Below are 9,506 nucleotides of genomic sequence, written 5' to 3' on the forward strand. Positions count from 1 at the left end.
GTTAAAATTCCTTCCAATCTTGGATGGCGAATAATATACGTACATAAACATTAATGTTAATAGAATTTTCTTCCAGCGTGTTTATAACTTGTATTTGAATAATTGAATATGATATTTATTTAATTATGGATATGTGAATAGTAACTCTATCTAAGATGGGGATGAGATTTATGAGATACCTCCATTTATGGTGGGGAAGATACTCGGACATCATTGCATGGATATGAGTTTATAATATCTTATTTTAAAATCATTGCGGATACCATGGTTGATTTTTTGGATTACTGTGCCGGCTAAGAACAATAATATTTGCGAACTCCTTTTGAACTTTTTTTATTCACTGGGTTATCATCTCATTACAAGTGTTGTTTTCATAGCACGATGAAGAAGTTGCTAAGTTTGAGGAGACTTTAAACATAGTTTTCTTAGTTACATTTATTTTAGTTTATTAGTACTTTAGAATAGAATGTTGGATGTGACTAGTTTCATTATATTTTTAGCATTCATTTAGTTTATAGATGTTCATATTTTGAGAATAATGTTTTCTTTTTTTGTAAAGACTCATTCAGTTGACTTATTTTATTATACATGAGATATCTTTGGATTATAATAATTTTGGAATTTTATATTCTTTTTGATATATTTTATTATGGGTTGATATTCTACCGAAGGATATTCTACCGAAGGGCGTTACATTGAGCTCATAAAGTTGGATGCAATTTATGATAGAGTCATAATGCTTCATTTTAAATATGATTACGGCAAGCAAGTGTGACGGTGTGCAAGTTTTTATTTTTTGGTAATTTTGGTGGATAATTGGATTAGTTTAATTTATATAATTTCTTTTTATCCTGTATTTTAAATTTGGAGAATTTAAAATTAAATTATTAATGATTTATTTGATTACTTTTAGCAATATACTACTATCTCATATTGAATATTACTTTTAATTAGTATTATCCAAACAAACCTCATTTCATCGAAGATACTTTTGAGCAAAGAAATATCCTAACATAAATCTTTAATGTATATATATTACACCAAGTTTAGTAATGAGCATAACGACCTTATTGTTTTGATGGAGAAAAGAACCTATGATTAGCTTTTCAGGAAATTTTCAAATGAACAATTTCAATGAAGTCTTTCAATTTCTTATTTTACTTTGTTCAACTCTATGTATTTCTCTATTAGTAGAGTACTTAGAGTACAATTTGAATGTACATAAATGGTTATAACAAAGTTTATGTTATTCATATTAATAACTACTCAAGGACTAAAACTATGATCCTTAAACTAAGAAACACACTCTTTTACTACTACATCCAAGTGTCTATTGAAATATTTGGTGTAAAATATAGTATTAATATAAGTTTTATGAGAAAATAGTTCAAAATTCAAATTTTATTCTTTTTTAATTTATTATATTTTAATAATCTTATATATTATCCTTTAAAATATAATATATAAGATTAAATTCCATTTTCGCATAAATTAAAATATGTATATTTATATAAGCTTTATTTTTATTTTATATATTATATTTTTGTAATCTTATGTATTTTTATCATACTATTCAAAACTTCTATATACTATCTATAAAAGAGAAGTATCTGGAAAATTCTAAAATGCCCTTACCTAAGATTGTGACACATGTTCATTTCCTTGGTTTTTCGATCTTTTAGCCTTTCAATTCCCCACTCCCCTGGTTGCTCCACGTATTGTTCCAGGTGTCTTCTTTTTCGGTCTTCATCCCGAGCCTTTTCGCTTTTCTTTTTATCTTTCCATTTCTCTCTCTCTCTTCTCTCTTTCTCTCTCACTCACTTTCTTTCTCTGTACAACTTGGAAGCTTTCTCTCTCCCAAAGCAGCAAGGTCCTCCACCACCACCACCTCCAATCTCCCTCTTTCACACAAAGAGAGATATTGTGTGTGAGACCAGTTTTCGGTTCATGGATTCCTTTTCTCTTCTACAATTCCAAGCGTCTATTCTTAGTATTTGATATATTTCATTCCTCTCTCTCTCTCTCTCATATATTTTTTTCTTCTTTTAATTTACTATTTTTTGGTTTATAAACGGTCACCCATGATGCGGATTGGATTTTGTGTTGTGCAGGTTTGAACAAGTTTTGGGCTTTTGGTGGTAATGTGGTGGCTATGAATAAGGACTCGTGTGGAGTGGGGTTCGTGGCAGAACTGTCCGGCGAAAGTAGCCGCAAAACGGTGAATGCGACGACTTTGGTGTTTGCATGTGAGTGTGAGTATGAGTATGGTGCGTGTGGTGTGCGTTTTTACAATTATGTCTCATTTTTGCGGTAGGTGACTGATGCTTTGGAAATGCTGGTGCGCATGATGCACAGAGGTGCTTGCAGTGTGAAGCCAACACTGGAGATGGAGCACGGATCATGGTGGGTCTACCTTACCAGTTTTACAAGGAGGTAGTATTCTATTCTATTTTATTTTTTAAAATTTTTTACGAAGAACTTTTGATTTTCTTAGCTAGATTAATATTAATGACTTTACTAAATTTCAGTAAAAAAAATTATTATTAAATATGACTTTGCGGTTTTATTATCCGCTCTATTTACCATATTTTGGTTAGTTGTTTGGCCAGTCCGTTTCAATTTTTTTAATAGAAAACTACTATTTTAAAAAAAATTAAACAAAATTTGAAAAAAATTCATGGAATTACTTCTATTTTTTTTTAAAAAAAAATCAAAAGTAAAAAAGTATAAAATCAAATGAAAATAATATATTATTTTAAATATTTTTCTATAGAATCAGTCTCTTTTTCAAAAAAAGAGAAAGTTTGCTTTTTTTATGATGGTAAACAAATAGTATAAATAAATAAATTAACTTTTTTCTTAAAAATTTTAAAAATAATTGATGCAACATAATTTGGGAATTATTTTTCTTATTATGTAACTATTTTTTTTAGTACGTGCAAAGGATCATATAAGAAGTGTTGTAAGGTTTGCTATGGTGGTGCTTCACGGGTTCCAATTTGTGTTCCTGTTTCAGGTATTTTCTTAAAAAATCTTTTTTTTTCCACAGGGTAGCAGAAGCTCTTAATGCTAATGCTAAAAGGTGGTCAAGTCTGAAAAAGGAAACTTGAGGGTGTTACCAAGAAAATTACTATATGTATGTGTAAACATTCTAAATGTGTTTAAGCTCATTGCACATGTTGAGATTGTTATGCCTTGATAGATAAGAACTTGTCATGAATCTTTCTTCTTTTTGCTTACTCTCTTGAAATTATTGCTGTAAGAATTTGGTTTGGTTACCAAAAATGAAAAGGGTGATATTTTTTGTAATATATCTCTTGTTGTTGTAAGAATTTGATTTGGTTATATGGACCTGGTAAGCTGTAGAGAAGAGGTTAGCCTTCCCCCAAAAAATGTTCATGGTAATAATGGAACAGTTCACTAATTACTATAAATCAAACATATATACACGTGCTCTGTACTAAAACAAAAAAGATTGTTGCATAACACAGAAAGAGAATCAGAGAAGTTAAATACCATATTATCCAAAAACTAATCAGGATGATGTGAAGATGGATGGATATGTTGGTCTTGATTTGATCGGATTGTGAAAATAAATATATGTGAGGAATTGAATAGACTTTGTCGTTTGCTGCATATATGACACAGGATTTTGGACAACAGATCAGTTGATGCTGGCTTTTGATCATCATTTGTCTGATGCTACCCCTTCTTTCCTTTGTTTGTATTTATACAAGGGAAAAGGGATACATGCTTCTTTTGAAATTAGCATTGTTCAATGTACTTTTATATATATATATATATATATATATATATATAAATTGTCCCACAACAACATGTTTCTTTTTTTTCACTTTTTTCTTTTGTTTTTTTTTCTCACTTTAATTTTTTTAAAAATCGTGCAACTAGTTTTTTATTATAAAGTTAACAAAAATAGAAATAACGATATTTTCTTATACGTATATTTTTGGATTCTAATGATATTGTGTACTTGATTATATAAATAAAATAAAGAAGACATGTATAATTCTTTTAGAAGGTGGTCCTTCAGTTTGGATATATATGACTGAGATGATTTTACTTACATTATATTTCTTTGGTTGATGTGTTTGCTCAATATGTTATGGTTGCTTATGCAGGAACATTACATAAAACATATAGTGAAGGAAGGAGCTCTTCACTTTCTTTGTATTGTAGTACCCTTTCTTGAGTGCTTTGATTTTGGAGGATATTTAATCTCCATTTATTTATACCTGTTCTATCCTTAGTCCTTTATTTTTGTTTTCATTATTTAAAAAAATCTTCAAGTTAAACAGCATTTACATATATACTGTTTGATTCTTTTCAGTACATAAATATGAGAAATCATAGGTATCACTTCTCCTGAAAAAGAGGTTTACAACCCCTAATTGGGTTAAGGTCGGTCTGTTATATACCCTTTTTTCAAACATATAAGACTGATGATCGGTTGTCTTTGAAAGAGCTTGAATCTTTGAAGTTTTTCCTTTGCTTTACACAGCATAAGGAACCAAGAGAAGTTCATATGTTTGTTGATCTATTTCTTCAAGAGGTTGGTATATATGTATATTTAAATCAGTCATTTTTTTCTGTCTTTTCAGTTGTATTGAATTGTTTAAGCATTGTGATTGAGTATTAGTCTTATTAAATGTTGCTTATCTGGAATATAATTGTATCATATTTGATGAAAATATATGGTACTTGATTGAAGCAGCAACAACAATAAAAGCCTTATCCCACTAAGTGGGGTTGACTATATTAATCACGTGACACCATTGTTAAAAACCAAATTTTAATTGAAGCAAACTAAAGGAAAATTTTTATTTTCATTATTTTATTTCCAACTTGAAATTATAGTTAACAAAGTGAAGCAAATTTTGCCTCAAGGTAGACGTAAGCACCACATGATAGTAATGGAAGTAGTCCTTCATCAAGGAGCAATCCCTTGCGGGAGGAGAAAGCACCACATGATAGTAATGGAAGTAGTCCTTCATCAAGGAGCAATCCCTTGCGGGAGGAGAAACTGGGTAAGTCAAATACTCAAAGGGCAAGGAGCCAACTTTTGGAAACGCATCTTGCAAAATTGTTTAAGCAGAAAGTTTAAATTTTTACAAAAGTAGAATATACACAGGTATGTATGATTATTATATTGGTGATTTAAATTTAAATGATTCTTTGAGAGCTGTGATATCATTTTCCTTACGAATGGCAGGAGTCTATTGTTACAATTATAGTTAAATTGGGCCTTAAAAGTTTACAAGAATTTGTCTTCTTTAGATGATAAATGAGTACAACCATTTGTATTCTTGCAGGAGGATTCCTCAATTCAAAGAACACTTTGGCTGCTTAAACCATCTCTATTAGAGAATGATATGCAAATTAACAAGTGATTTTTTTCTATTCATTAGAAGTGACCACTCCATCAATTGTATCTGCATGTTATATATTTTGTAATTTATTTGTCTTTTTGAAATATTATTGGTTATAGGTATTTATAACAAATTGAATTTTATTTATTTTCTATATATTTTCTATATATAGAATACATAGGTAGAAGCTCTTGTATTTTGCTGAACTCAAGCCCAACTCTATATCTTTGTTCAGCATTGAGAAACATGAAAGATGCCATTTCCTGTTGGTCTAGAGCTACAACCAGAACTGCCAAGGTATTTCTCGCATTCTGCTTCTTTGAATTCTTTTTTATTTTTCTCCAAGTTTATTCTTTTAAATTTGAAGCTGTAAGCAAATGATTTACCATTTCTTTGTGATTGCAGGTTGACAATGGTTTATCAAAAGATTACAAAGCTCAAAAAGATTTTGAATTTGAACCTCTGTCTGTCTTTACTAAACTCTCCATGAGTTTTAATTTTATCTTTTTATTTTAATACATAGGTAGAAGCTCTTAGATTTTTCTGAACTCAAGTACAACTTTATATCTTTCTTCAAGATTGAGGAACATGAAACCTGCCATTTCCCGTTGGTCTAGAGCTACAACCAGAGCTGCCAAGGTATTTCTAACATTCTGCTTCTTTGGATTCTTTTTTATTTTTCTTCAAGCTTATTCTTTTAAATTTTAAGCTGTAAGGAAATTATTTTTCAATGTAGGGAAATGATTTTTGTTTATATTTTTGTCTTTCTCAAAGTACATGAAACTAATTCCTTTGGAGATTCTTATTAGTTGTCATGACTTGAACAAGGAGATGATTCATTGACAGAAGCTATCATGTTCAACATTCCAAAGGAGAAATTGCTTCATTATAATTTTTTATATTTATAATTGTTTGCTGAACTGCTTGCCATTTTGCCAATATGGAATTAATTTTTTGCATATCTGATGCCTCTACTATCGTCCAGGTCTGGAGCCACACAAGGGGTGATATCAAGTGGTCAATAAACTGGAATGGGAAGTGAGTATTATCAGCCATCTATGCAGGTATACTTGAACTCACCAAATTCAAATTCTTAATGCTTAATCATTTTTCCACTTAAATATTACATTGTGCTGCCTTCTGTGTATATAAAGGCGCCATATATATTGTTTAATTAGTGATGTTCAATTACCCTTTTGTTAGGGGTGTTCATAAACTGATTCAATCTATTAATGACTAAAAAAATTGATCCAAAAATTTGAAAATTGAAAAACTGAATAGAGAGAAAATTTTAATTTGGTTGAATTAGATTTGATTTAAAAAATTGGTGTGATTCAATCCAGACTGAAATTGTTTATACATACATACATATATATATATATATATATATATATATATATATATATATATATATATATATATATATATATATATATATATGTGTTTTTTTTACACAAATTTATGTCACTCACGTTTATATTATTCTTATATATTTGTAAAATTATCTCATAAATTATATCAGTCTATCAAAAATATATTTAAAGATAAATTCTTAATAACTATGAGTTAAGATGCATAATTAAGTTGTCAAGTTGTGAAAAATTATTTGTAGTAATGTATATATTTAAAAATTTATATTATAAGTTATATAATAATAGATAAATGAAATGTTTAATGTTTTAAATCATCTTTTATTATATATTTTATTATTTATTTAGTATTTTCCAAAAAAAAGTAAGATTAGAGCTGAAAATTGATCCAATTCAAATCCAATTATTAGATCAGGTCTGAAATTGGATCAGGTCTGAAACTATAAAATTTTAAATCCTAATTCAATATTTCATTTTTATTTTGTTGTACGGTGATTTTTTAGGTATGGAATTTTTTCCATGTTATAACTTTTTGACAGTGTGATTGCTAGATTTTCACTATGAACTATATTAATTTTAAGCCAAAACCTGTAATCTAGGAAAACATCCTATTTTGTGTTACTAAGATCTTTTGAATTTATCTGAATTTAGTATTTTAAATTGTGAAAAAGTTTAACCTATTTGTGGGCATACATGGGACGGTCATTTCTGATATCTTCTTTCGTTTGGTGTGTTGAAGATTATTTTGATGCGATTATTAGTTGATTAGTTGATTGGGTTTGTTGTAGGTTATTATTTATATTGTTTATTATTATTATTATTATTATTATTATTATTATTATTATTATTATTATTATTATTTTTATATGATCCCTTACAATTGTCTTCGGGACTTAAGAGTACTCATAACTTAGTGAATTAGTTTCATCTTTCCTTAGTTTGGACATTAAAGTCTTGTCTGGGTTTCTTGCAGGTTATTATTTTTATTGTTTATTATTATTATTATTATTATTATTATTATTATTATAAACAAAGAAAACCCTTTTTTTCCCGAAAGAGGATCTGTCTGTTTGTTTGCCCAAGAAATTTGTAAATCTGTCTTATTCTTGGTTGTGTTGTGAGTTTGTGGCAGAGCTATTTAAGGAGAAATGCCTGCGACATCCAAGGTTGTGCCTGCTCTCCCCTCTATCAAATGATATTACACCTTATGCTTCAAATAAGGTACTTTTGGCTACGAATTTTAATTTAATCTCATTTTGATTTTGAAAGTGCTTAAGGATAATAAAATCTTTTTATTTGCAAGTTTGGAGTTTGGACATTAAACTTTTGTTTGGGTTTGTTGCAGGTTATCATTTATATTGTTTATTATTATTATTATATATGGTCCTTACAATTGCGTTTATAGCTTCAGAGTACTCATAACTTTGTGAATTAGTTTCATCTTTCCTTAATTTGGACGTTAACGTTTTGTCTGGGTTTCTTGCAGGTTATTATTTTTATTATTATTATTATTATTATAAACAAAGAGAGCCCTTTTTATTTTTTCCCCGAAAGAGAATCTATCTATTTGTTTGCCCCAGAAATTTGTAAATCTATCTTATTCTTGGTTGTTTTGTGAGATTGTGGCATAGCTATTTAAGGGGAAATGTCTGGAATGTCCAAGGTTGTGCTTGCTCTGCACTCTATCAAATAATATGACACCTTATGCTTCAAAGAAGGTACTTTTGGCTACAAATTTCAATTTAGTCTCATTTTGATTTTGAAAGTTCTTAAGGATAATGTCATATACTAATTCAGTTGTATAAATAACTTGATCTTTCTGGAAGACTGTTCAACAAGTTGCTGTATTTTTCCAAAATCTTTTTATTTGGAAGTTTGGAGTTTGGACATTAAAGTTTTGTCTGGATTTATTGCAGGTTATTATTTATATTATTATTATTGTTGTTGTTGTTTATATGGTCCCTTATAATTGTGTTCAGAGCTTCAGAGTAGTCAACTTTGTGAATTAGTTTCATATTCCCTTAGTTTGGACATTAAAGTTTTGTCTTGGTTGCAGGCGGATGCAATGGCGGTGGCAGGAAGAGAGTGGGTGGGATTGGTCTTTTTTCATTCTACTATAGGCGTGACGAAAAAATTTGGGAAGTAGTTATTAGACGCGAAATAGATTGGGACGACAACGACATAGATTAGGTTTTACAGTTGTTATTCAATCTATTGTGTTATTTTGACAGACAATTTTAGTTATCTTTGTTTGGAACTATTTTTATTCTTATCTTCTATCAATTTGTCAATCAATGTACTACACTATATATAGAACTCTTTGACATGAATGTTAGTCTTGTTGTTTTTTTTAACAATACCTTTCTTTTTATTCTTTCGTCGAAAATCATTTAGCGAATGACCCGTGCGTATGCACGGGTTACCGACTAGTATTTTATAAAGTAAATATATAACATAAATTTTATCTTTAATGTATATTTTTTTACACAAATTATAATTTCATAAAATACCGGTATTTTATTATCTTTTTAGTATTTATATGTGTGATTTAATGATAGTATTTTTTTAGATATATTAAAATATTCTTTTCATTTATTATAATACTATTTTTAATTTGTAGTTAAATTTATTTAATCAGATATTAAATTTTTTAAAAGAATTAAACTATATAGTAAAGATATATAATTAATTAAAATGAAAGTATTTTCTATTTTTTAAAATATTTATGTATGTAATTTATTGATATTAT

At 28.6% G+C, this 9,506-nt stretch overlaps 1 long non-coding RNA gene across 8 annotated transcripts; it reads left to right on the top strand.

The window, feature by feature from the left end:
• Positions 1–1,795: 1,795 nt before the first annotated feature.
• LOC102664085 (uncharacterized) lies at positions 1,796–9,066 on the top strand. 8 transcript variants are annotated; one of them, XR_412777.3, is made up of 11 exons: positions 1,796–1,990; positions 2,112–2,246; positions 2,356–2,433; positions 3,050–4,419; positions 4,520–4,570; positions 4,906–5,684; positions 5,793–6,026; positions 6,373–6,451; positions 7,890–7,978; positions 8,377–8,475; positions 8,814–9,066. It is a non-coding gene; the product is annotated as an uncharacterized lncRNA (long non-coding RNA). The 8 variants fall into 8 exon arrangements; XR_005891523.1 differs by having other exon boundaries at positions 3,050–4,570; XR_005891522.1 differs by having other exon boundaries at positions 3,050–3,136; positions 4,140–5,684.
• The last annotated feature ends 440 nt before the right edge of the window (positions 9,067–9,506 follow it).

Source organism: Glycine max, chromosome 1 (genome assembly GCF_000004515.6).
Source record: "Glycine max cultivar Williams 82 chromosome 1, Glycine_max_v4.0, whole genome shotgun sequence".
Lineage (NCBI taxonomy): Eukaryota > Viridiplantae > Streptophyta > Magnoliopsida > Fabales > Fabaceae > Glycine > Glycine max.